The 27,326-nt window shown below is 41.4% G+C and overlaps 1 long non-coding RNA gene and 1 pseudogene across 1 annotated transcript; both read right to left on the bottom strand.

The window, feature by feature from the left end:
- Nucleotides 1–6,743: 6,743 nt before the first annotated feature.
- On the bottom strand, nt 6,744–8,348 carry LOC148044484 (nectin-2-like; annotated as a pseudogene).
- Nucleotides 8,349–22,809: 14,461 nt separating this feature from the next.
- Nucleotides 22,810–27,288, bottom strand: LOC106543437 (uncharacterized). The gene is made up of 2 exons (XR_001313135.2): nt 27,153–27,288; nt 22,810–26,786 (listed from the first exon to the last, which is right to left on the bottom strand). It is a non-coding gene; the product is annotated as an uncharacterized LOC106543437 (long non-coding RNA).
- Between the last annotated feature and the right edge of the window lie 38 nt (nt 27,289–27,326).

Here is a 27,326-nt window from a genome sequence, read left to right as displayed (position 1 = left end):
TTTATCCCAGTGCTTTAGGGACAGGACACATAACCTAGTATATGACATACAAATATATTTAGATACTGTAGGTTAAAGCTAACCACAAAAATAATTCATAGAAGGTAATGTGCAATTTTAAAAGTGCAATTTATTATTCAAGGTGTCTGTAGATTATGTTTTGGGATTGCAATCAAATATACTAATATTTTAGTACAAATATAATACTAATATTAATATATTAACAAATATAGCAATAGCACTTAGACTTAGATTAAGGGCTTTATAGCAGTCTCTAAACAGTTTACAGAGTCAGCATATTGCCCCCAACAATCTGGGTCATCATTTTATCCTTGGAAGGATGGAAGGCTGAGTCAACCTTGAGCCAATGAGAATTGAACTGCCAAACTGCTGGCAGCGGCAATCAGCAGAAATAGCCTGCAGTACTGCATTCTAACCACTTTGCCACCACGGTTCATATATTAATATTTATGCTTGCAGTCTAAACTTAATTTTGATTTTGGCTGAAGATTTTGGGAAAGTTGAGAAACACACACTGCAGCCTTTGGTAGTTACTTTCTGTGTAGTTTTACTGATCTCATTTTCAAAGACACAAAGAAGATGCATTATAAAAATCAGGAAATTAAACGTAACTAATGCAAATTATAATTCATATATAAATTTGATAATTTACATAAGTTAACTTTAATATCCTGAATTCTTAAAATGCACCTTTTTCTTCAACAATCTGTCCTTGGTGGATACTGGAACAGAGGCATGGTATTGCCAGTGTAATATTTATTTATTTTTCAGAAATTCCTAGTTCCGTGATGGCGAACCTATGGTATGTGCGCCAGAGGTGGCACACAGAGCCCTCTCTGCTGGCACATGCACTGTCGCCCCTGGTCAGATCTCCATGGCATTTCTTTCATAAGCTTCTGTTTCTTTGTAAACAACAAAACAGAAACTCATGAAAGAAAAATATCTTACTTCTTGCCACACTGCCAGTGTTGGGATGCCCCGCCTTCTGCTGGCCAGCTGGTCTTCGGGTCTCTGCTGTGCATGCATGCATGCATGTCCGTGCATGTCCATGCATGTTCATACATGTGTGCATTCATGTATGCACCTTTCAGTTTGGGCATGCACATGTGCGCAGATTGGACACTCAGTGTCTAAAAGGTTCACCATCACTATCCTAGATCCTTTTCCAGAATTGATGTGATGTGGATTTCTAAGAATCTTACAACTATGATATCCTGACCTTTTAGTTAAGACATTTCCTGACCACATCCTTATCAATTTGATATTTAAGAGAAAATCTTCAATTTTTAGATGAAGATTAAACAAAATGTTATTACAGAAACACTTGGTGATGGATAAGTGTAGGAAGAAACTCACTGCATTCTTTGGTGGCAACATAAATGGACAGGCTTCAAACATTTGGGACAACAATAAAGCTTTTATGAGAGGGGTTTTCTTTATCCAATATGATTGAGAGTTAATAAAGAAGTTTCAAGAAAAAGTGCAGGCCAGTTTGGATAAAATTAGAAGATAAAATAGATAAAAAGAATGAAGATTTACACAAGACACCAACAAATGTAACTACTATATGTCAGATTAAATTTCTACAATAACAACTCTCTAATTCTAAGGGACATAGAGACAAAATTGAAATATGTGAATGAGAAAATGATAGAAGCAGATATTAGTGGACAATACGAGTATACAGAAATCCCTTTTTATTATTTCAATTTGCATAAAGTGCAATATATTTACTGAGGAAAAATTGAGGAAAACCTTAAAAAATAAAATTTATCTGAACTTTTACAATCCCAGAGGCAAATTATGGGCATAACTGATAATAGAATGGAAGAGTTTGAAGGTCTTCTGGTCCAACTCCCTGCTCAAGCAGGAGACCCTATAACATTCCAGACAAATGATTGTCCAATTCCTTCTTAAAAGCCTCCAGTGATGGAGCATCAACAATTTCTAGGGCAAGCCATTCAACTAATTAATTGTTCTCACTGTCAGGAAATTTCTCCTTAGTTCTAGATTGGATCTCTTCTTTATAAATTTCTATCCATTACTACTTGTCCTGCCTTTAGTAGCCTTAGAGAATAGGTTGACCTCCTCTTAAAATTAAAAAGTAAAACAACAGGGCTAGATGGTTTTGATTCTTTTTATAAATGTTTTGAAGAACAATTTTTACAACCAGAAAATGATGAATTATATTTTACAAGGAGATGTAATGCCAGAATCTTGGAAAGAAGCCAATATTGCTTTGTTACCAAAAGAAGATTTAATTTTTATTAAAAACTATAGGCCACTTTCTTTATTGAATAATAATTTTGAAGTGTTCTCAATTCCGGCAATCTTTCTTTTTTTGTAAAAAAAAAAGTTTTTACAAAAGTTTATACTTGAAGTTCAGTGTGGATTTTTACCTAAAATTCAATTAAAAGATGATGTAGCATAATGTGTTGAATGTAATAGAATATTTACAGCAATATAATGAAAAACAAACCACATTAATATTTTTAGATGCTGAGAAAGCTTTTGACAATTTGAACTGTTCCTTTAAGGTCCTGGAAAAGAGAGATGTTGGTGAGAATTTATTTCACAGAATCAAGTCAACATTTACATCCCAAAAGGCATGAATTATAGTTATTAGTGATTTGATTAAACCATGTAAAATCCAGAAGGGACAAGACAAGATTGTCCTCTGTCCCCTTTGTTGTTCATTTTGGATTTTGAAGATTTGAATACAGACATTAGACAAAATGAGAAGATAATAGGTCTAAAAATTAAAAACAAGACCTTTAAATTGAGAGCTTTTCTTGACTATTTGGTTTTGATTTTACCCCCTGAAAGGAATTGAATCTTGAAAAAAATTGAACGAATTTGGAATGTTAGCAGGTTTTAAGATTAATAACCAAAAAAACCAAAGTTGTTGGTTAAAAATATGACTAGGAAAGATCAAAGATGTTTTGATAATGAAGTCTGGTTTTCTAACATGTCCAACTCCTATTTTCATATAATAAGATTGACATAAAATGCTCTTACACATTATTGGATTTGGATTTTATTCAATTTGTAGGCCGCCCTATTCCCCGAAGGGACTCAGGGCGGCTGAACAAATACAGAATATATTTTAAGCAGCATCCCCTCTTTTGGATTGTAGCTGTAAGATTAGCTAGTAGCTCTGGACATCACAAGGCCTTATTGGGGGCCACAGATGTTAAAGCTATCTCTCCCTCTGTAGCTGCAAATACAGGGTGTCATAAATGGGGTTGATCTAATCCAGGGGTGTCAAACTCGATTTCATTGAGGGCCGCATGAGCGCTGTGTTTGACCTTGGAGGGCTAGGGGTGGTGGTTGGTGTGGCCAGCGGAGGACGTGGTCGTGGTGGTCGTGGCGAGGGTGGGCATCAGAGGTGGGTTCCGCCTGGTATGGTACGGTATGCCAGAAGAGGTAGTGAAAATCTGCCATACTGGACTGGTAGCGGCCTGGCCAGGCCCCGTACCAGTGAAAGAAAGAATATCCCACCATCCAGGAACTGCACCACAGGTAAGGGAAGCAGATCTTGGGAGAGACCTTCCCTCCCATGTGGGGAGAGAGGAGGAGGCCTGGTTTGAACACAGGCGGTTTAATGGCCAGTGCCTCCTTCATTCGTTCAGGTGGGAAGAGGAAGGAGATGTGCGATAGCCGAGGGCAAAGGCACTCCTCTTCACCCTTGGGGGTGGGGGTAGGGGACTGCTTTATCGCACGCCTCCTTCCCTCGCTCAGCTGCTATCGGGGTGCCACCAGGACAAGTGAAGTCTTTGAAAGGGACCTTCCCTCCCCCCCCCCCAGAGAGCCCATGCTGGGAGAGAGGAGGTGGGCTCTTTTGAATGCGGGTGGGCGGTTTAGTGCCCAGTGCCTCCTTCACTCGTTCGGGCAGGCGGAGAAAGAAAGGAGGTGTGCGATAGCCAAGGGAGAAGGCGCTCCCCTTTGCCCTTTATCGCGCGTCTCCTTTTTTTCTCCTCACGCCCCAACGAGCGAAGGAGGCGCCGGCCCCAAACCGCCCGCCCACGTTCAAACCAGCCCACCTCCTCTCTCCCGGCATGGGCTCTTTGGAGGGGGGGGGAGATCCTTCCCAAGACCGGCTTCTTTCCTTCCCTCCTGCAGTGTCAATCCAAAGGGGGAGGGCACGGACCATTCAGGGGCGGCAGGGAAATGGAGGCTTCTTTGCCAGTCTCTCAGCTGGCAAAACAGACATTTTCACAGCGGTACCTGAAGCACAATCCCGGGCAGTCGGTTCTAGCTCTCCCTTCCCAACCATGTCCCGTTGCTGCTGGTGCCGCTTTTGGTGAATCAGGCTCGGTAGCGATGGCAAGAAACGGCTGCCAGCGATGCTCTCAAGGATGGCAAGAGCCCCGCCGAGCCGGATTCACTAAAAGCGATGCCAGCAGCAACGGGACATGCTTGGGGAAGGGAGAGCTAGAACTAACTGCCTGGGATTGTGTTTCAGCCGCCACTGTGAAAATGTCTGTTTTGCCAGCTGGTAGGCTGGCCAAGAAGCCTCCATTTCTGCCGTTGCTGCTGCAGCCACCAGAGACTCCTTCCTCGCCGCTGCTTTGTTTCAGGCCAAGAAACGACACCTCCGAGGGGCTGTGCCCAGACGGCACCCGAGGCCGCTTCGCCTCCTTCTGCCCCGTGGGAAAAAAAGCAGCTCCACTCTCCCCTCTCACGTTTTTCAGCCTACGCGCTATTTGGGGGTAGGAGAAAGTGCCCCTCGGCTGCCCCTCCAGTAGGACCACCGTGCATCCTCCATGGGTGGGAGGTTGAAGGGGCGATGGCAGGTGAAGAGCGGTGAAGGGTTTTGGCAGCATGAGAGAAAGACTTCAAAGTCAGTGGAGGTAGTGTGTGGCTGATGTGCCTTGTTCCGACTTTCCCCAGGTGTAAAATGCTTTAAAAATAATGTTATTTGGGGGGGGTTGTAAAGGGTTAGGGGTGCAAGGGTATTGTAAGTTGACCGCTTTAAGACTTGCACACTTCAAATGCCAGAGTTCCTGAGCCAACATTTTGGTTGCTGAGCAAGAGCATTAAGTGAGTTTCACCACATTTCACGTTGGCCATGCCCATCACGTCACATGACCACCAACCCACACCCACAAAATAGGCCACACTCACAGAATAGGTAGTAAAAAAATTTTGAAACTCACTCCTGGTGGGCATGGGCATGGTGGGCATTTGACATCTGCTCAAGATGCATTTTCCCCCTTGTCTTTTTTCTTTCCACAATTTTTTACTATAACCATTTTCCTATCTCTTCTACCAGATATTACTGGCAAACATTTAGCTTATTTTTCGGAGTATAAGACACACTGGAGTATAAGACACACCAAGGTTTTGAAGAGGCAAATTAAAAAAGGTAGGTAGGTAGATAGAGGGATAGAGAAGGAGAGAAAGAGAAATACAGTAGGCAGGTAGGGAGAGCGAGAGAGTAGGTAGGTAGGTAGGTAGGTAGGTAGGTAGGTAGGTAGGTAGGTAGGTAGGTAGGTAGGTAAAGGAATAGAGAGGGAGAGAAATATAGAGAGATAGAGAAATACAGTAGATAGGTCGGGAGAGAGAGAGAAATACAGTAGATAGATAGGGAGAGAGAAGGAATAGGTAGATAGAGGGAGGGAGGGAGGGAGAGAGAGACAGAGAGATACAGTAGGTAGGTAGGTAGGTAGATGTTTCCAGGTGTATTTATCCATGTGCTGGAGAAGGAAATTGCTGACAATCTGCAGCACCTAGGACTTTGTTTCTGCTGGCACAGAACTTGATCAATGTAATTCTCATCAATCAGTTAAAGAGCTTTCCAAAACGGGGGGGAGGGGGTTGCACTCTACAAACCTCCCGTTTTTTGTGAAAATGGGCCAGTTTTTTTTAAAAGGCATGAATAATCTTGTGGGGGCTTGCAGAGTGCTCCTGGGAGGTGGGGGCCAAAAATGAGCAAAATGGCCCATTTTCCACGATTACGGGCCTGTTTTTGTCAAAAAAATTGCATGCATAGCCTTATGGAGGCTTATAGAGTACTCCTGGGGGCTGGGGGGGGGGAATTGAGCAAAAAATGGCCCGTTTTTTGCTCATTTCTGCCCTCCCCAGCACACAGGAGCTCTCTGAAAGCCTCCATAAGGCTATGCACGGCCATTTTTGTGAAGGGGGCAGGGCTTTAGGAGGCAAAAAATGCTGTATTCAGTGTATAAGACGCACCCAGATTTTCAGCCTCTTTTTTGAGGAAAAAAAGGTGTGCCTTATACTCTGAAAAATACTGTATTACTTATTCTTCATACTTCACTAAACTTTTTATTTCTTTTCCAGGCAGAAAAGCTATTTATACTATAGTATTTTTTATCCAACTAATAATAAAAATACAATAGCATAAAAAACATGATAATAAAAGATCTAACATCAGAGATAAATTTCCAGGATAGTAAATAGAAATGGCTGTCAATTATAGATTGTTGATTATAGATTAAATGAACCTACAGTATGTAAAATCTGACATTTAACTGTAGTATTAACATACGATGTTGTTTGTTTTCTATCCATATCAGGCACTTACTTGAGGTCACATAATTGTAATCCAGTCCAATCCAGTCCTCCTGTAGCCCTCTGCCTGCCGCGTGGAGTATAGTAGTGGCTTTCAGCCAGCAGAGTGCTGCAGGACGATGTGGAGGCCGAAAATGGGCTGCAGGGGGCTGCATGTGGCCCCCAGGGCCCGATTTGGCCAGCAGAAACACCGCGGGCCAGCCAATCCTTTGATACTTCCAGGCCGGCCCCACGGGCCAGATTTAAGCACCCCACGGGCCGGATCCAGTCCAGGGGCCTTGAGTTTGACACCCCTGATCTAGTCTAAATAGTCATCTTTCAGACTAGGTCCAACCTTACCTGCCACCTCTCACTCTTCTAGCATTGGTAATTTGTGGTATTGCAGCATCTTCTCTTTCATAGTGGAATTAACTTTTCCAAAGAGGTCATCTGTGATGCTGGGTTCATAGTAGAGGGCTTTGAGGGGATCTTCAACCACAGTAGGGTTAGGAACTGGTTCCATTTCTCCCAAGAGTTGGCAAGGGGAATGGCTTTTGTGCTGCAGGTCCTTCCAAATTGTCCTCCTTGTCATCCAGCCTGTTCTTTTTTTAATTGATTTTTTTTTTAAAAAAACAAGCTTTTACAAATATTTGCTTCCCTCCCCCCAACCCCCCCAACCTTCCCCCCCCCCCCCAGACTTCCCAGAACCAATACAAGGTATAAATCTTTAACAAAAACATGCCTAAATAAGGTTAAAAAGAAAAAAAAGTTAATAACATCTTTCACTTGAGCTTTAACTCCTCCTTGCTAGGCTAACTCTAAACAATTTATATCATTCCTAATTTCTTTAATCATAAGCTATCTGAAATTTCTTAGTCCCCGTATTTATTTTGAATATAATCAATCCATCTTTTCCAATCCAGTTTATAACTCTCGTTTGAGTGATCCTTAAGATATGCAGATATTTTAGCCATCTCAGCTAGTTTTGTGACTTTCAATGTCCATTCTTGAATCGTAGGCAAATCTTCCTTCTTCCAGTATTGCGCCACCAAGAGTCTAGCTGCGGTTATTAAGTCCAAAATCAAGTTAATCTCTACAACTATACAATCAGTAATTATGCCTAACAAAAATAACTGTGGGATAAACTTTATCCTTTTTTTTTTAGGACATTTTGCATAATCCACCATATTTTTATCCAAAATGCTTTAACCTTTTTGCAAGTCCACCATATGTGAAAGTAAGTCAACTGTTCTTTTGCTGCTGCTGCTGCATCAGGATTCCAATGGCCACCACAGACAAGGCTACGATGGTACCTAAGAGGTCTCCAATGATGGCTATGCCAGTCGTATTGGGCTTCTCCCGGACAAGAACAAGTTACTGCATCGAAACATGCAATTGGTGTTGGCAGCTAAAGGCTTTTCTCACTGCTCATTGACCTTGGACTTCCGTTGACTTTGGGAGCAATCCACTAGATGTGGTCCAGGAGAAATCTAACAGGGTGGGATTTCCCCTCAAGCTGAAGATGAATGTGGCCTCATTGAGGGTCAGATACCAGTTTTTATTGTAGCCCTCTATGGCAACCTCAGGAACTTTCAACATGGAAAGCCAGGGACAGACTCATGCTGTGGCAGTTCAACAAGGCAGGTGATCTGTTGCTTGTTGGCTTCCTTGATGCGAAGCGTGCTGTAGTGGCTGATGACAGGGACAGTGCCATCGGTGTTGTTTGTCTGCTTGGCACTGAAATTATCGCTCAACTCCAACTGCCAGGTGATGCAAGCCAGCAGTTTCTCATTTGTGGATGTGCACACAGCCATAAGCTGCTTTGTGTTGCTAGCCTTCACTTCCTCAGCTCAGAGCTGCCTATGGGCTTAGCAATAGCAGTTAGACTTATATACCGCTTCATAGGGCTTTCAGCCCTCTCTAAGCGGTTTACAGAGTCAGCATATTGCCCCCAACAACAATCCGGGTCCTCATTTTACCCACCTCGGAAGGATGGAAGGCTGAGTCAACCCTGAGCCGGTGAGATTTGAACAGCCGAACTGCAGAACTGCAGTCAGCTGAAGTAGCCTGCAGTGCTGCATTAACCACTGCACCACCTCGGCTTGACCAGGATAAACAGGTTGTTGGTGTCTACTTCATTGCCATTGAGATATATGGCAAGCTTGCATATGTAGGTGACTTCATCCATCATGAAGAGGTGTTCAATTGCCACTATGGCATCTGTCAAGCACAGTGTGAGAAAACAGATCCACGTCTGCTATTCTTCTCCACTGGATAACTTTCTCCATTGTAGACAACCACATTCTGTCTCTGACCTCCAACTTCCTTAACCCAGGTCAATTGGCTGGCCTTCATTTCAATCTGCATTGCAATTTTGGAAGGCAGCACTGCCTTATAGCAATAGCAATAGCAGTTAGACTTATAAACCGCTTCATAGGGCTTTCAGCCCTCTCTAAGCGGTTTACAGAGTCAGCATATTGCCCCCAACAACAATCCGGGTCCTCATTTTAGCCACCTTGGAAGGATGGAAGGCTGAGTCAACCCTGAGCCGGTGAGATTTGAACAGCCGAACTGCAGAACTGCAGTCAGCTGAAGTAGCCTGCAGTGCTACATTTAACCACTGCACCACCTCGGCTCTTCTTCCCCAAGTAACTGGTGACCCTATTGTGGACTGTCACTTGCTGGACAAATACAACAGAGAGGAGGAAGTTTGCCCAAGCGCAAGGCGATGGAGAGGGCAAGCCGTGGTAGTGGGTCCTCCACTGGCAATGGTGCTCAACGCTTGGCTGCGCCACAAATCTACCTTAGAGCTTCCAGAGTGGCTGCTGCCACCACTACTTCCCTGCTGTGTTGCTGCTCCTGCTCCTGCCTCAGTCCCAATGTGAGCCAACATTAATTCCTTGCAATGCCATATATTACCTATAATGTTTCTAAATATATTTGCATGTCCTTAAATTTGCCCCATGCCCAGAGTTGCTATTTGTGGCTGCACTCAATATGAAGCTAGGTTTATACCTGCAGCCATGGTCCCCCAGGGAGCTCTGTCCTGAATTACATTACTTATTTTGTCCAGGCATTGCAAATGACATGGCAAACAAGAACATTCAGGTGCACCTCAAGATGCTGGTAGTTTGCAGGGGTTCCACCACAAAAGCGCGGAGGACAAAATCGCGCTCGACGAAAGCGCGCATTTGACGTCATCACAGTGCGACGAAAACATCGCGCTGTGATCGAAAAATGTAAAAAAAAAGCGAAAACCTTACCCTAACCCCCCCAAACCTAACCCTAAACCTAACCCTAAACCTAACCCTAAACCTAACCCTAAACCTAACCCTAAACCTAACCCTTAACCTAACCCTAAATCTAACCCTAAACCTAACCGTTAACGTAACGCTAAACCTAACGCTAACCCTTAACCTAACGCTAAATGTAACCCTAACGCTGTAAACCTAACCCTAACCCTTAACCTAACCCTAACCCTAACCCTAACCCTTACCTTTATGTGAATCGGCTTGCTTTAATTTTAATTTTATTTCAATGTTTAATTTTTTTCGTCGCGCTGTGATGACGTCACATGCGCACTTTCGTCGAGCGCGATTTTGTCCTCCGCGCTTTTGACGGGTCACGGTTTGCAGGACTGTCTCTCCCTGAGGCATCTGCCTGTCCCATCAGGTCAGAGACAGTGGATGGGCTCAAGTACCTTCACTCAAATACTGCCATCTAGTGGGAACTGGGAAGCATGCCTTCTTCACCTTAGTTATTCCTTCAAAGCCTTCAAAGAACGAGGATGTCCTCTCTGGAAGATTTTAAAAAGTTTCCTCACCCTGTTGAGTGGGGCTGAGCCTGGAGGCCAGCCAATGGGAGCACTGGGGTGCTGGACAGCATACCCCTGGGTGCCTGTTTTTTTTTTAAGTGTACCAGGTTTGTAATTCATAACAGGGATGGCTAAATAAATTATTTATTTATAAAAATTTAGAAAAGGTTGTAATTTTTTTTTTTAAAAAAGTGATAGTTTTTTCACAGATGAAAACTGCCATTTTGGACAAAACTATTAAATAGATGTTAAAATGTTTTTTCTTTAAATATGGTTTAAGTGTGCTGGTTCATTTTTTTTTAAAGTCTTGCCTTTTTTGTAGTATTTTGTCTTTTCAAAATGTTTTAGACCTTGGGTGAGAAAAGCCTCTTCATGCGGATGTCTAAAACACTTGGGTTTTCTCCCTGGATTTCTTGTGAACCTGAAAATGCTGCTAAAGCTAAAGTTCATGATAATTGATTGTTATACACTGTCACTGTCAACTCTTAATGATCACATAGATAGATTTTCTGTCGGAAGGTCTCTGCCCAGCCTACTCCTTCAGATTTTATTTTATTTATTTAAAGCATTTATAGAGCTGCCCATCTTTCAATAAATCTGGGCAGCTCTGAATAAAAGATCTCCTAAAGGATTGGATTATTGCAACATACTGCATGAGGCTACCCTTGGAAAACTATCTGGAAGCTTCAGCTGATGTAGAATGCAGCCATCTGAGTCATACTAGGTGCCCAAGAAGGGCACATATAACACCTCTGCTCCATGAACTGCCCTTGGTGCCAGTTTGCTTCTGGGTCCAATTCAAGGTGTTGGTTATTACCACTAAGGGATCAAGTCCTACATGGCATAGGATCAAACTGCCTATAGAATTGCCTTCGCCCGATCACATCAGCCCATCCCACTTGTTCAGGCAGGGAAGGCATGCTACAGACCCCGTCCAGTCAAGGAATTTCCACTGTTGAGAAGAGGTCCTTTTCTGCCGCTGTCCCTGCATTGTGGAAAGTTTTGCCCCCAGGAGTGGGAAAAGCCCCGAATCTTTTGGCCTTCCACTAAGGGATCAAAATTGGATTGCGTATCCTTGTGTGGAGGACATAAGGCTTATTCAACCATGGGACTGGTTGGCCCCATGAGAACACACTGCCTGTATTAACAACTTATAACTCCACTTCTTAGAATTCTTCATCTTCCAAAATTTTTATATTGTTGTTTATCTAATTTTAAAACTTTTAACCCTAAATTATTCTAATTTTATTGATATTGTATACCCTCCAGAGCCCCTTTCCATGGGAGATGGGCAATTAAGAAATTGGATGGATGGATGGATGGATGGATGGATGGATGGATGGATGGATGGATGGATGGATGGATGGATGGATGGATGGGAGGGCGGGAGGGTAGGCAGGCAGACGGACAGACAGACAAATTAAAGGTGCATTTACCATCACTGTAGTTGAGTCTTTCCATTCTGCAATTGGTTATCCCCTTCTCTTCCCTTTTACCTTTCTTAACATTAGAGCTTTCTTCAGGGAATTGGGTCTTCAGATAATGTGTCCAGAGTAGATAACGTTAGCATGCTCATTTGTGCCTCAAGCAGGAACACTCTTTTTGTTCAGCCTCTTCAAATTTGATCTCTTATTTTTCCAAAGCACCAGAAGGCAAAACAAGAAGCAATGGTTAGGAACGAACCAAGGACAGAAGAAACCTAGAAAAAAGGAGAAATTTCCTAACAGTGAAAGCAATCAACCAATGGAATAGCTTGCCTTCAGAAGTTGTGGATGCTCTGTCACTGGAGGATTTTAAGAAGAGACTGGACAGCTGAAATGGTGTGGACTCTCCTGCTTGAGCAGGAGGTTGGACTAGAAGACCTCCAGGGTCCCTTCCAGCTGTGTTGGAAAAATTGAGAAATACGTAGAGAGCTGTGGTGAGTAGAATGCAGTACAGCTAGACCTCGACTTACGACCACAATTGAGCCCAACATTTCTGAGACAACTGTTAAATGAATTTTGCTCCATTTTATTACCTTTCTTGCCACAGTTGTTGAGTGAATCACTGCAGTTGTTGAATTAGACACACGGTTATTGAGTCTGGCTTTCCCCATTGGTTCTATTTGTCAGGTCCCAAAAGGTGATCATGTGATCCTGAGAAACTGCAACCATCATAAATGTGAGTCAGTGTCAAGCATCTGACTTTTAATCACATGAGCATGGGGATGCTGCAACAGTCATAAGTGTGAAAAACATCCATAAGTCACTTTTTCAATGCCATTGTAACTTTAAACGGTCACTAAATAAATGTTTGCAAGTAATGTTCTACCTGTATTGCAGGCTAATTCTGCCAACTGCTAGAAGTTCAATTCTCACTGCCTCAAGGTTGACTTGTTGTTGACTTGTTGCAGCAGATTGAGGTTTGTAATCTACTTACGAAAGACCAGGACTCGAGACCACGAAGGTGAGAGAAACAGGTTTATTTGATGCATCGAGTTCAGCGTGTTCACACACCAAAATCTGAACTGCCTGGGCTCTGCCCAGGATGCTACTTTTATGCCGTGTTCCACACTGTGCATTCTCAAGGCGTTTCCATACACGAGACAAGCATGACATTTCGAAAAGGAGAAGTTCCTATAATGTCTTAAGCTGTCAGCAGTTTTTACCTCTGTTCTATCTCTCACCCACGCCTGGCTTCCTGTGCCCCTCCTTTACAGGGTCTTGCCACACTGTTCAGCCCTATTTTTAATATTTATGAGGAAGTTGGAGAGAAAGTTCACTCCAGCTAAAAGTCAACTTTGGAACTCCAGGGCACTAGAATGAAAAGCCAAGCTAATATGAATTTATAAGGTCCATTCTAGTAAGACCACCTAACCTGGCCAGCACTGGTGGGTTTACCTGTGCACCCCCCTCCTGCATCAGACTCAGTCTTCTATCCTTCCGAGGTTGGTAAAATGGGGAGCCAGATTGTTGGGGGGGGCAATGTGCTGACTCTGTAAACCACTTAGAGAGGGGTGTAAAGCACTATGGAGCGGAATATAAATCTAAGCACTATTGCTATCTAGTAAACCTGCTTCTACTGAAGTACACAACCTCATCTACTGGTTTGGCTGTTTTTTATCAAATAAATGATGCTGTGCAGTTGGCTAGTTTGGATGATACTAGTTTTTTTCCAGTTATACATAATAAGTTGTAAATGTTCATTTAAAATTCCCTGTTATACTCATCTTTCTTCAATGTAGTCATTGTCAGTTCCATGTTTTTTATTGCATCACACACTTTGTGCATCATTCATTGCTAAACATTCATGTACGCTCAGCCACTGCACAGCATCACCTACATAACAAAAAACCACATATTCATGTTCACAAAGTCACCACTAGAGTTCATTATACATTTATTGATAAACACATTCAGTAAACATGGGGACATTATACAACTTTGTCTTACATCTGCTCAACGTCGAATCATTCACTAAATGTTTGATGAATTTGTTATTTGCATCATTTTATACAATTGTAAAAAGTAGAAGAAACATAAATGCATATAACAAAGACAAATAAATAATAAAAAACAAATGACGCAAATAAATAAATAAAAACCTAACTACAGTATAATAGAACAAATAATTACAGGTATGTGAAAATTACTAAGATTGTTTTTAAACATCCAATTTAACCTTCAGCAAATGAAATCTGATTGTCCAGTTTTTCCTTCATGCTGATAAAAGGCCAGTTCAAAGTATAAAAGTGAACACATTTTATCAACCACCCTTTGTTATCTGTTGCATAAACATAATAAATCTAATGTTTCTTTATTGATAGGTAAATTTAAAATAGTTCAGTAAAAAAAAAAAACATCTTTAAATTGATGGTTCACCATGGTAAGAAGATTTAGCCAACACCAAGCAATCGAAGGGCATGGCCAAAACATCCTTTCTGAACATCTGTTAGGGTTGTAAAGAATCCAGTAAAGTTGAAAAGTTTTTTGATGAATTAATCTTCTTAAGATAATATGTAATTAACATTTTAAAAAACTGAGACCATTAATTTTATAAAATCAGGGATTCCAATTCTTTCTTCTTCTAAATTGTTTGTTTTAGTAGGCAATTTCAATGTTCTCATGAATGACTATTTTAATAAAGTTTTTAAATTGTCAGTAAAACTGAATGGTTGCTTAGGATCTTCAGAACACGTTATATACTATACTAGCTGAATACCTGTGCTCCGCTACGACACTATGTGACCGGGCTTGATAAATCAACACAGCTTGAAAATTAATGAGTAGTTACCATCAACCTCTCCTCTACCCTTCTCTCCCTCAGGCTTACCCCACAGAAAGCTCCCCTATCCTATTCCCTTCTCTCCCTCAGGCTTGCCCCACAGAAGCCCCACCTATCATATCCCCTTCTCTCCCTCAGTTTGCCTCACATAAGCCCCACCTATCATATCCCCTTCTCTCCCTCAGGCTTACCCCACAGAAAGCTCCCCTATCCTATCATCTTGGCTCCCTCAGGTTTGCTCCACAGAAGACCCACCTATCATCACCTTCTCTCCCTCAGGCTCCTCTCCAAACTCCCAGCCAGCAAGCCGGATGAGTCACGCACTGGCCATGCCCACATCCAAGTTTTCAGGTTGGGAGGGGAAGTAGAACTTCAAATTCCTTAGCATCAGAGCATGTTAATAATAATATACAAAATACTAATGCTCTGATGGTCATTTTGAAAAATTCTTGGTTACTAAACACTTAGAAGCCAAGGGGAACATATATGCCAAATTTCAAGTTTGTAGGTTTTACAGTTCTGGCGATTTCATGATTCCTGCTTAAGTGTTTTCATGTTTATATATACAGTATATATAGATTCAGAACTGCAGAGGTCTTCAGAAACTTCCACAGTACAAAGAACGATGATATAGGTTATGAACATATCAGAATGCATCACCATTCAGCTCTTTTTGGCAAATTCTGTGTGTAACACATTAAAGTTTTAAAAGTGTAATTAATTGTTGATCAACAGTTACAGAGATGATTTAAATTTGAACTTCCATGATGAGTCACACTTTTTTTATTCTATCATATACTTTCTCTATATCAATAAAAGTACAATACTTTTTCTCAGACTTATAAATTTCTCAATGATCTGTTAAATAACAAAATATTATCTATACATTGCCCTGCCCCGAGCCCACTGCTTCCACTTCCAGCCCTATTTCTTGGGAAGCTAGAAAAATGTGAGATAGACAGTACCATCACCAGATGGGTCTGTATCTGGCTGACAAACCATATTCAACATGTAGTCCTCAACGGAACTATATCTACATGGAGGAAGGTAAGTAGTATGTCAAGGTTCTGTTTTGGGCCCAGTACTCTTCAGTATCTTCATAAACAACCCAGATGGGGGAACAGAAGGGCAACTCATCAAATTTGAGTTGCTGGCAGGAATAGCCAACACCCCAGAAGACAAGCTCAAGATCCAGAAAGATCTTAACAGACTTGAACACTGGGCCCTGTCAAACAAAATGAAAATCAACATAGATTAAAGTAAGGTTCTACACTTAAGCAAGAAAAGCCAACTATATAGAGGTGAAACTCAAAAAATTAGAATATCATGTAAAAGTTAATTTATTTCAGTAATGCAACTTAAAAGGTGAAACTAATATATGAGATAGACTCATTACATGCAAAGCAAGATAGTTCAAGCCGTGATGTGTCATAATTGTGATGATTATGGCTTACAGCTCATGAAAAACCCCAATCCACAATCTCAGAAAATTAGAATATTGTGCAATATTCTAGGCTCAAAGTGCCCCACTCTAATCAGCTAATTAAGCCATAACACCTGCAAAGGGTTTCTGAGCCTTTAAATGGTCTCTCAGTCTGGTTCAGTAGGAATCACAATCATGGGAAAGACTGCTGACCTGACAGTTGTGCAGAAAACCATCATTGATACCCTCCATAAGGAGGGAAAGCCTCAAAAGGTAATTGCAAAAGAAATTGGATGTCCCAAAGTGCTGTATCAAAGCACATTAATAGAAAGTTATGTGGAAGGGAAAAGTGTGGAAGAAAAAGGTGCACAAGCAGCAGGGATGACTGCAGCCTGGAGAGGATTGTCAGGAAAAGGCCATTCAAAAGTGTTGGGGACTTTCACAAGGAGTGGACTGAGGCTGGAGTCAGTGCATCAAGAGCCACCACACACAGACGGATCCTGGACATGGGCTTCAAATGTCGTATTCCTCTTATCAAGCCGCTCCTGAACAACAAACATCAGAAGCGTCTTACCTGGGCTAAAGAAAAACAGACCTGGTCTGTTGCTCAGTGGTCCAAAGTCCCCTTTTCTGATGAAAGCAACTTTTGCATCTCATTTGGAAACCAAGGACCCAGAGTATGGAGGAAGAATGGAGAGGCACACAGTGCAAGATGCTTGAAGTCCAGTGTGAAGTTTCCACAGTCAGTGTTGATTTCGGGAGCCATGCCATCTGCCTGTGTTGGTCCACTGTGCTTCATTAAGTCCAGGGTCAACGCAGCCATCTACCAGGACATTTTGGAGCACTTCATGCTTCCTTCCACAGATGAGCTTTATGGGGATGCTGACTTCATTTTCCAGCAGGACGTGGCACCTGCCCACATAGCCAAAAGCACCAAAACCTGGTTCAATGACCATGGGATTACTGTGCTTGATTGGCCAGCAAATTCGCCTAACCTGAACCCCATAGAGAATCTATGGGGCATTGCCAAGAGAAAGATAAGAGACATGAGACTGAAAAATGCAGAAGAGCTGAAGGCCGCTATTGAAGCATCCTGGTCTTCCATAACACCTCAGCAGTGCCACAGGCTGATAGCTTCCATGCCACGCCGCATTGAGGCAGTAATTGCTGCAAAAGGGGCCCAAACCAAGTATTGAGTACATATGCATGCTTATACTTTTCAGAGATCTGATATTGTTCTATCTGAAATGGCATAGGGTTTCCTGCTCAATCCGGGGCTTGGACTAGAAGACCTCCAAAGCCCCTTCCAATTCTGTTATTCTATGTCCGTGATGGTGAACCTATGGCAGGTGTGCCAAAGGTGGCATGCAGAACCCTCTCTATGGGCACATGCGCCGTCACCAGCTCCTTTTCTGATTTCCAGCGCATCATGTGCGCTGGAGCACCAGAAATCCAAAGACCAGTTGGCAAGTGAACATGCGTGTGCTGGCCACCTTCTCTTCGGGTTTCCAGCACTCCAGTGCATGCAACCAGCTGGCTAGCGTACATGTGTGTGCTGAAAACCCAAAGACCAGGTGGCCAGTGCTTGCATGCGTACTGGCCAGCTGGTCTTTGGGTTTCCAGTGCTCCAGCATGCACACATGCATTCCAGTTTAGGCATTTGGTGCTAAAAAGGTTTGCCATCACTGTTCTATGTTATTCTGTAAGGTAGGAGGTACAAGACCGGTTACCTGGATGTCAGCAGTGTGGCTGACCCTTGCAGCAAGCATGCCAGGAAGCAGCAGCAGCAGCAGCAGGCTTCCTCCTCTTGGCCAGGACATTTGCAATGACTACTCAAGCATATTACACCTGCTCTATAGCTTGACAGATGGAGCAAACGCCTTGGTAATGGGCTGCTGGAACTCCATACTCTGGCTCACCTAGTCTGAAGGACTGCTAACTTGAAAAGATTGAAACCTAAAGCAAGACAAAGCCTGCTACAATTCACTTGACCCTCTTGAGTTATCCTGCATTGAATTGTTCCATGGGGAGTTGGCCAGGGCAAGCTGTCCTGTGGTGTTGGCCAGGGTGAGTCAGCAAAGTCAGTTGGGGCAAGTTGGTCATGGTGAGTTGTCCTTGACCCTGTTCACATCTATCAGAATAAGCTTGACCCTGTCTTTCTGGTCTATTAGCAATCCTTCCCAGATTTGGGTGTGCAAAGTTTGATGACCATCATTTTCTCTCTTTGTCTAACATATTTAGGAAAATGTTGAAGAACAATGGTCCTACAACAGAACCCTATGGCACTCTTTCATATTATTTCCTTCCATGTAAACATAGATCCATTATGAACCACATGTTGACTATGTTTTTTCAACCAACTGTAAATTTATCAGACAGTGGAACTATCCATCGCATAGTTCCATTTTATCAGGAAGAAGGCCTTACTGAATCCATTACATTCATCACATACTCTTCCTCTACCAATTTATCAAATAAATTACAAACAGAAGCATCAGGATTTAAACTATATTTAATAAACTCATTCTTTTTTTTTAGTAATCAGCGTGTTCCCTTCTAAGTGTTTGGAAACCCTAAATGCTTGATGATCTTTTCTAGGATTTTCCCAGGCACCGATCTCAAGCTAGTAATGTGCCAGTGATGTCATTTAAAGATAACTATAGAGCTAAAGATAGAACATAAAGAAGATGAAGATGATGGAGATAAACGTGATATAACAGCAAAACAAGAAAAAAGTTTTTGCTACCATGTAGTTTGTTTATCAGTCTGACCTTTATCATTGCATTTTTAATTTTAAATATCTCCTTTTTAGGGACTGTAATTGTAATACCTACTCAAGTATGGTATATATGTACTGATGTTTAAGTTTATATTATAGATGTGATGCCAGATTGCTCCAAAATACATTAGCTCATGGGATATAGACTTTTTTTTTCAATAAGTGAATATTACTTCCCTTTTGTTTGCATGTATTTTTAATTAATTTAACAGGTAAACAAAGCATTTTCCCATGCAGTATCATCTATATATAGTTCAAATAAAATCTAACAAGCCCAGGAGAATAGAAAGGATGGATCCAGAAAAGGAAGAATGAACAATTGATATCTCTGCCCTCTGAACCCTCATAGGTCAATTATGTAAACATGCAAATAGCCATCAAATTGTATATATTAATATATTACATGTTAACTGACCCAAAATATTATCAATGATGTTATGTTGCATGATCTGGGTTTTTGTATCACAGTATTGGAATGACCTTGATCCCTTTTTCCTGCTTTCCAAGGGAATTTTCATCAGAATTGCTGAGGAAAACTGAGCAAATGTTAACATTATTCTAGCACCGTGGCTTGTGGCTTGTGGCTACTTGCAGCATCAGAAATTTAGCAAAAAAAACCTGTTGCAAAACAGTGACAAGATTCAGCTTTCTTCTTTGCAAGGTAAACGTTCATCTCCTTGCCCCAATAAAATATTATGCCTCATCTGTCCCCACCATAGGCAAGAATAAAATGCCAAAAATGCAGTTCCCACTTGCTAATAAATTGTCCACTGCTGCATTACATGGTCAAAGTCTCCAAGATACAAAGGAGAGGAAGAATATATTTTTGACAGAAATTTCATGCAGAAAGCTAAGAAGAATTGAAAAGAAGAATGATGACTGAATCATTAAAGCCAAACAGATTGTATTTTAGGTTATTATCACTGAATTATGTAGAAAGCAAAAGGAAATGCTGACAAGATAGAATGACTTCAAAATGTGTCTTTGGTCTTGTCTCAAATCACACCAAGTCAAATTGGTTGTGGTTTATTTTACTTGACCTAACAGTCATGCCAATTGTAGTTTATCAGTCTGTCAATGTTACACAAACCACAAGTATCAAATATTTTCTTTCAAATATCATTTTTTTTAAAGATTAGATGCTGCAAATGTTAATGTGCTAAGAGTTTATATGTAAATATTTCCTGCTAACAATCATTATCACCTGCTAACAAGAGTACAATAAATTTCTCTGCATCTTCCATGAGTCTGCAATACTTCCCCCCCCTACTGTCATTAAGCATGTCATGTGACATTTGCAATCTCCTGCCTGTTTCCACATTGACTTTGCTTGTCAAAAGCCAGCTACCAGTGAAAGTCACAATGGCCAATATAGGATGCTGCTAACTCCAATCTGGTTGCCAAATTCCCAGATTACAACCATATGAGCACGGATCTGCCGTGACTGTCCTAAGTATGAGAATTGATCATAAATAGCACTCATTCAGCCCTGTTCTTCTGGGTGCTGAATGAGTGGTTGTTATACTTGTATTACCTGTAGTGTAATCTCCCGGGATGTTGTACAATAAAGGGCCACTAAAACAGATAGAGCTTAGGCCCTCCAGAAACTGATTACCTAAAACCTCCATTATCCTACTATTCTGGTTAAGGTTCAGGAGAGTTGCAACCCAACCAGGGCTTGAAAGCTACACATTCCTAGTTCCTTCTGTAGACATTAAATACTGTAAATGCTTAAGCAGAATGAGGGTGTTATATGCAGCTTCCTTCTCTGCAATCTAAAGACGCCTGCAATACTAAAATAACTCCATTTTTTTTTTTGCTCCAAAACCGAAGTTCTCTTCAAAGCTGCGTTTCCACGATTGTTGAGGCTTCCTCTCACCAGAACTGTACAGAACAAGCCCGAACCCCAATCTGCGTTTGCATTCGGTTCTCGTCGCAAGAAAATCCACCAATGTGTCGAGTTCTCTTATCGATTTCGTGCGCGCGGCGGGCGCATGCATTGCACGAAAAAGAGCCGCAAGGGCGAAGCTTCGCCTTTGTTTCCCTACACCGAACGCAGCAACCCTTATACTGCACACAGCTACCGATCTCCTTTACCGCTAAGCGTAGAGAGGCCCTAGACACGCTCCTCGGCTCAGCCCAAGCGGCCCTTCTCCTATACAGGCCCTCTTCGCTCAGCTGAGACGGGAGCGGAACGGAAGGAGGCGCTCTGACAACAATGTCAAATACGAGGCGCCGGTTACGTGCCCAATGACGCTACTCGCCTGCCACGACTCGTTCTAAAGGCCGAGAGGAGAAGCGAGCCCAGCGGGCTGGAAAACCAGGGCTACCGAGGCCTGCTCTCCTCCGGCTCCTCCTACAGTCGCCACCACAGCAGGGCAGGTAGTAAGCGCTGCACGACTCCCTCGGAGAGCTGACAAGCGGACCTAGAGCGGGAGGGGCCGGGATCTGCGGAGGAGCCTCCCTTCCCCCTCCTCTCCTTCGGAAGGATCGCGTCCGCTGCTGCTTCAGCTTGACGTTTTCCGCGCGGCATTAGCCGGGCTTGGCTTGGGGCGGATGGATCGCTGTCTCGCATTCTAAAAGGAAAACTTCAATCCGGAATTAATTTTCCTGATATTATATGCGACTGGCATATTCAACGCCTGCCTTAAATGCAGTAATTAAATACGTTACAAAACTGATCTGTAGTTTTAACATTTTGTACAGTTTTTCTAGGACTAAACCTATAGCATGTCAAGCAATTTACTTCCGAGTAAATATGTAGCGGAGCGGTCTGAAAGCTGACAGGTAGAGTCATCTTCTTGGCAAGATCGAATATTATTGGTGAAATCCACTGATAATTCATAAGGCGTTAATAACTACCACACAAGCAGAAATAATTGCAAAAATTTAGCACCCATCCCAATTTTCACATATTAATATGAAGTTGATTGGATCTGGACAAGTGTGTATTGTATGTGTCTGTGCCCTCTTCATTTAACAAGTCAGATGATATGGCTGGAAAGTATATTTTCAGGGTGATCTTTTAGATATATGTTTAGACACAATGTGTCAACAAGATTTAGCTCAAGGACTTTATCTTAAACGATTGAAAGGAAGACATGTACAGATTTTTTTAAAGTCAAGAGAGTATTGAGAAGCAAATTTCAATTATTTTAATATATCTCTTTCTAGAGGTGCATAGTATAAATAAAATATAAGTTTTAGATCTTGTGTACATATTTTATCACTTTGGAAACAGGTCTTTAGCAGCTTTCTGAATGAACCATTTAAAATAAACATTGGAGACATGCAAAATATGCATATGCAAAATATCACTTAGCAGGGGCAAAATTAATATTTTTCCAATTATTGAAGTATTTTTTCTAAGTGATAATATGATTGGGTTATTTTCTCTATAATTAAATTTTACTTGTGATAAATGGTGCCAGCTAAATGAATTAAAAATTTCAAATTACTGGCATTTTAAAGGTTAGGGAAATGCATTCTTGCCAATTTGTGATATTTTGGGGTAGCTTCTATTCATATATAAAATAATACAATCATATCTCTAAAATACTATTTTATAAGTAATTGAACTTTTTCAGAAGCAGCATGATAAAAAGGGAAATCACCAGGGGTAAAAATACCATTTCATAAATGGCATATCCCAAACTTGATTATTGGTTTCTGCCCATTAAGTGCAGGAAAACCTCTTGCTTTTTCTAAACTTGTTCTGAATATTATATGTTCCTATTAAAAATATAGGTGCAAAGGAGAGGGGTTTTTTAATTTTCATTTCACTATAAACATGCTTCTCTTTGTTGCAAATATTTTAGTCAATAATAAATGAGCAATATGATCAGATGTATTACCTCCATTAATAACTATATCAAAAGATTAATAGAAATGTTAATAGCCAACAAGAAACATATTGAGGGTTTGACAAAAATACACCTTTAAAATTGTTTTTACAAAGAAATTAAAAAAGAGTTTAATTTGAAAAAAATAAAATGCTTTATATTATAATACTTCAGAAATTTTAATCCTCTCCAATGGCTTCAAATTTCTATTTTTATTAACTCTTTTAACTTATGGGGTCAGAAATATCCATTTAAAAATCTTTAGAATCTAACTACATTGGAAATAATTATACACTTCATATTTTTACAATATATGGTATTAATTCCAGGGCTTTCTAAAATTTTAAAAGCCATGCATATTACATACATACATTTTAAGGCTTTAGCAATTTAATGTGCAACTTTCTACAGCATTTTAGGAAAGGTTAAATATAGTCTTCCTGTTTTTAAAACAACACTTTGATTGTTAGTTTATTAGTGGTAAAAGTTATCTATAGAACTAACTTATAATTATATATTAAAGTTGATTTTCATTTTCACTTTGGGTATGGGTTTTTTATGAATGCTTTATTTAGATTTTTGCAGAGCCACATGACTTAGAGCAAACTTCCTTTAAGAAATTTCAATTTTATTGAAGCTTCAAAAATGTCTGTAAAATCATGTTCTAAGATAGTAAGCAATCTCCAAATAATTGAGTTAGGTTATTATAAACTTATGCCTTTATAGTAATGCTTTGTTTATATTAATTTAAAAATGGTCTTGTAATTAAAGCCTTACTTAGATACCAATGGTGACAAAATATTGTGATTAAGATTATAATGAAGTTATATTCCCCTACATTTTGTTTTATTTGTTAAATATATCACATCCCTTGTATATATGTGACTTATTATTTACATTCTCTTTTTAAAGAATAAAGCTAGAACTTTTGCAATTAAATTAATAATTATTTTTAATGCTTATTTAACAAAAAAGAAAAAAGAAACTTCCTGTGGTTGAAATGTTTTTCATTAATTTTCACAGAAGAGATAGGAGTTAGGAAATGTATATCAGAATAAATAGTTGTTTCTGGTCATATTAAATTCTTATTGGTTTTTTAAAATAAATCATTATAGCAAATTATAGGATAATAACTGTCAGTTTTGTTCTCAAATACAGAGGTTAGGATTAGACAAGATTGAACATCATAATAAAACAGTAATTTTGGCATTTTGTTGAACAAATTGAAGAAGCTAAACAATATATACAATCAAATACTTTTTAAACAAATATGTTTGTATTGTATTTTAAAAGTATTTTAAGTAACTTTAACTATTTTATTTTATGAAGCACATACAGATCTTAAATCTGAAAAGTCTTTATGCTTTTAGTAATGGAAATAATTGAAGTAGTTCTGTGTTCAGTTTATTTATAAAAGTATCGGTTCTCATGTTCATAATCTGGGATTCAATCTCTTATGAAAAATAAACTTTTTTAGCAAGGCTGTTAAAATGGAATTCCATTTCTGGAAAAAAATAAAACTTAATCTAAGCTGGTATTTATTAGAATCAAAATACCTATCAAAGTGCCATTATATATATTGGGTATCCATTGAAATATATTTTTAGAAGAGGTGTAATATGAAGCATAAAAAAACTAAATTTCATCCATCCTAGATGGTTAGTTATATTTGCCAAATTGGCAGAATCTTTCTTACTTTTTTATTGTATAATTATTGGGAACTTTAATACTGTAGATTTTAAAAATGAGCTGCATGTCTGTCTTCTTAGTTCAGCAATGATTCTCCCCCAGCCCAGTGGGATTTTATAGTATGTTGACTCCTTGGTTATCAAAGGGGAGAAATTTGGTGCTTATACAGGTAATCTGAGTGGTTACAATCTAGAATCCTAATATATCTAATCTTAACCGGACCTGTTTTTAAATGCTTTTCCACATTGCCTTACAGAAAATGGCAGTGCAACTTGGTTCGCTAGTTAACCGATTATTATAATTGGAGAATATATCCTGATATCTAAAAAATAAAAGAAGCGCTAGGTATCCAGCATATTTTAGCAGAAAAAGTTTCGGTGATAAAGAGAGCCAGTCAAACCTTCCCAACTCTTAGCTGACGTGGCTGGAGGTACTAAGATGACGTTCCGGGTTTTTTCCGGGGAATGTGTAGCAATATAGGAGGAAGCGGTGGCCAATCTTAAAGTTCTAAGCGGACTCCGGGGTGGATCTCAACTTCTCCCCGGCTTGCTGGTAAGACAGGTCTCCACCCTCAGCATAATTCTCTCGGATAAGGACAAAAGCCCTTCCGCTCAGGCGGGGTCCCGGTTACGCCGCCCAGCGCCAAGAGGGAACGGGCGAATAGACCGCTGCCCGCGACTTTCACTGGGTTCCTGGATGTCAGTTTGTAGCGAAAGCTCCAGAAATCATTCTGAACTCGGGAGCGAACGGCAGGGAGGGAAAACATTGTGCATCGTCGGAGCTCCAAGGACAGCCTGAGTCCGAACTATTGAGGCACTAAAGAGTTAGCGCTTGCCTCTAGCTTTGGACCTAGCAGATGCGGCCTTCCAACCGCCGAATGCCCTAAAAAGTAGCCCGTTGGTTACTGTTACTTAAAACCCTCGGCCATTCGTTTGCTTTGTTTTCAAGTAGTGCAGGTTCCAAATATTTAAGAGTTGTCCTTGATGGAAATGGGTGCTCTCCACATGGACGGTTTAGAACATGCAGTTTGTAGATAGTAAACCAAAGATTGACTTGGCTGAGGTTGCCTCTCAAATTTTCTCATAGCAGAGAAAGAACCTGGAAGAAGGAAAGCAAGGCCTGGAAAGCTGCCGTGTGGTTCCAATGACACTGCTTTTGTTTCAATGAATTGGTCAGGTGTCTAGTCAGAGGAAAAGAAACTTGTCTTTTGAAATGCATTCAGAACTGTGGATATGAGCACAGAACTATTATGCGGCATACATTCTCAATATATTCTATTGTAAAATGCAAAGTAGCAGAGATTGTGGCATCTTTCTGCCTCAAGTTAATAGGAATTGCAATTTCCCCTGATAAAGATGCTTTGATGCATATAATACATTCCATTTTTAGGGCAGACATTCTGGTTTCAGGTCTTTAATGTTTCTTTATTCCTTCACCTTGTTTTATAAAGAGGCTGTGTTTACTTTAGCCCTGAACTTGGGTAAAATTCCCTATTTAAAAAAAGCTAAATAAGTTTCAGGATTTAGCTTGAAGAGAAGAAAATTTAATTTAGAAATTGTAACATTATGAGCAGCAAGACTTAAGATTGGTTGTTTCCACCGCAGTAAACATCTTAAGAAAAAATTAGGCTGGACTCAACTGTCATCTAATTCTACGCCCTTTACTGTTCGAATTTGACAAGGAGAGCACTGCAGACCACTTTGGGAAACAGTAGCAGGAGAGAATGGATCTTTGATTTAATCCGGAAAAGCTATTCTGTTTTGGACCCTCTGCTGGGAGGATAGCTTGATTTGCACACAAAATGACCTTCCTCATAAAGAGGAATGGGCATAGTTTGGCAGAAACATTGTATAAATCTCAAGGTAAGTACAGCCTCTTTCCGCATTTTGCAAAATAAGGTACCTGGGAAGGTTTTTAGAATTTGACGGGTCTATCAAAACACTTAGGAGGGGGATGTTTTCTAAATTCTTTGTATAACAATGTAATCCTGAAAGTAAATGTTGCTCTGTTATGAAGCCCTGGAAAGCATCTTAGGAGCGGGCAAGTAAAAGCCCTTGAAGTCATGCAGAGTTTTCAATTAGGGAGCTTTAGACAGGCGGGAAATGGTGCGAATTTCAAAACGAACGTGCTATCATATCCTAGGAATGACCCCGACAGGTCGGAGGAGGGTGGCATTGATTTATGCTTTCAAAGGATTAAGTTGGCGTCGAGGAAGCGGTAGTAGTATCGCAGGTTGCCTCTTGAGGGGTGCGGACTCCTGCCGGCTCTCTCTTAGCTCGAACACTTCGTCTCCCGCAGACGGACGGCAATTCCTCTTTGGGGACGGCGGGCGACGGAAGGGTCTGCTTAATGGGCCAAGAAACGGGATGAGGAGGGCGCAGTGGGAGCTTCCTTCTCCGTCCGGTTTATGTCCGCAGACAGACCTGAGACATACGGCGGCTTCTGAAAGAGGGGAGAGGAAAGAGAGTTACTCTGACGATGCGGCCGCGTATTCGCGTTTGATCGCCCCCATCGGATCCATCTCCCCCGAGGGAGAGGCGGCGGCGGCCTCAGCCCGGGGTGCGCGTGAGGAGGGAGGGGGGATGGAAGCGCGCGCGAGCTGGGGCCGGGCGGAGTCTGTGTCCCTGGCGAGGCTGGCCTGGCGCAGCGCGAAGGCGGGTGCGGGGCCTGGCCGACTGCTAACGGGCGGCGGCGGTGGCAGCGGCAGCGGAGCCCGAAGAGAAGAAGGCGCGATAGCCGGGCGGAGGACGGGTGGGTGGGGCCTGAGTGCCAAGAAGCGAGCGCCTCCCTGCCCTCGCCCAGTCTAACCCGGCGAGGCGCTGCCGTTCCCGATCCCCGGGCACCTCTCCTGGTCCTCGCGCTCTCGCGCTCTCCTCCTCTCCCCGTTCCTCTGCCCAGTCGCGCGCTTCCCCCTCTGCCATGTTAGCCGCTCTCTCTCTTTCTGTCTCCTCCACAGATCTCGCGAGAGCGGCCGGCTGCTGC

Source organism: Thamnophis sirtalis, unplaced genomic scaffold, assembly GCF_051295495.1.
Source record: "Thamnophis sirtalis isolate CommonGarterSnake01/CBP01778 unplaced genomic scaffold, rThaSir2_p1.2 scaffold_8, whole genome shotgun sequence".
NCBI lineage: Eukaryota > Metazoa > Chordata > Lepidosauria > Squamata > Natricidae > Thamnophis > Thamnophis sirtalis.
This window is presented reverse-complemented; position numbering and strand designations above follow the sequence as displayed.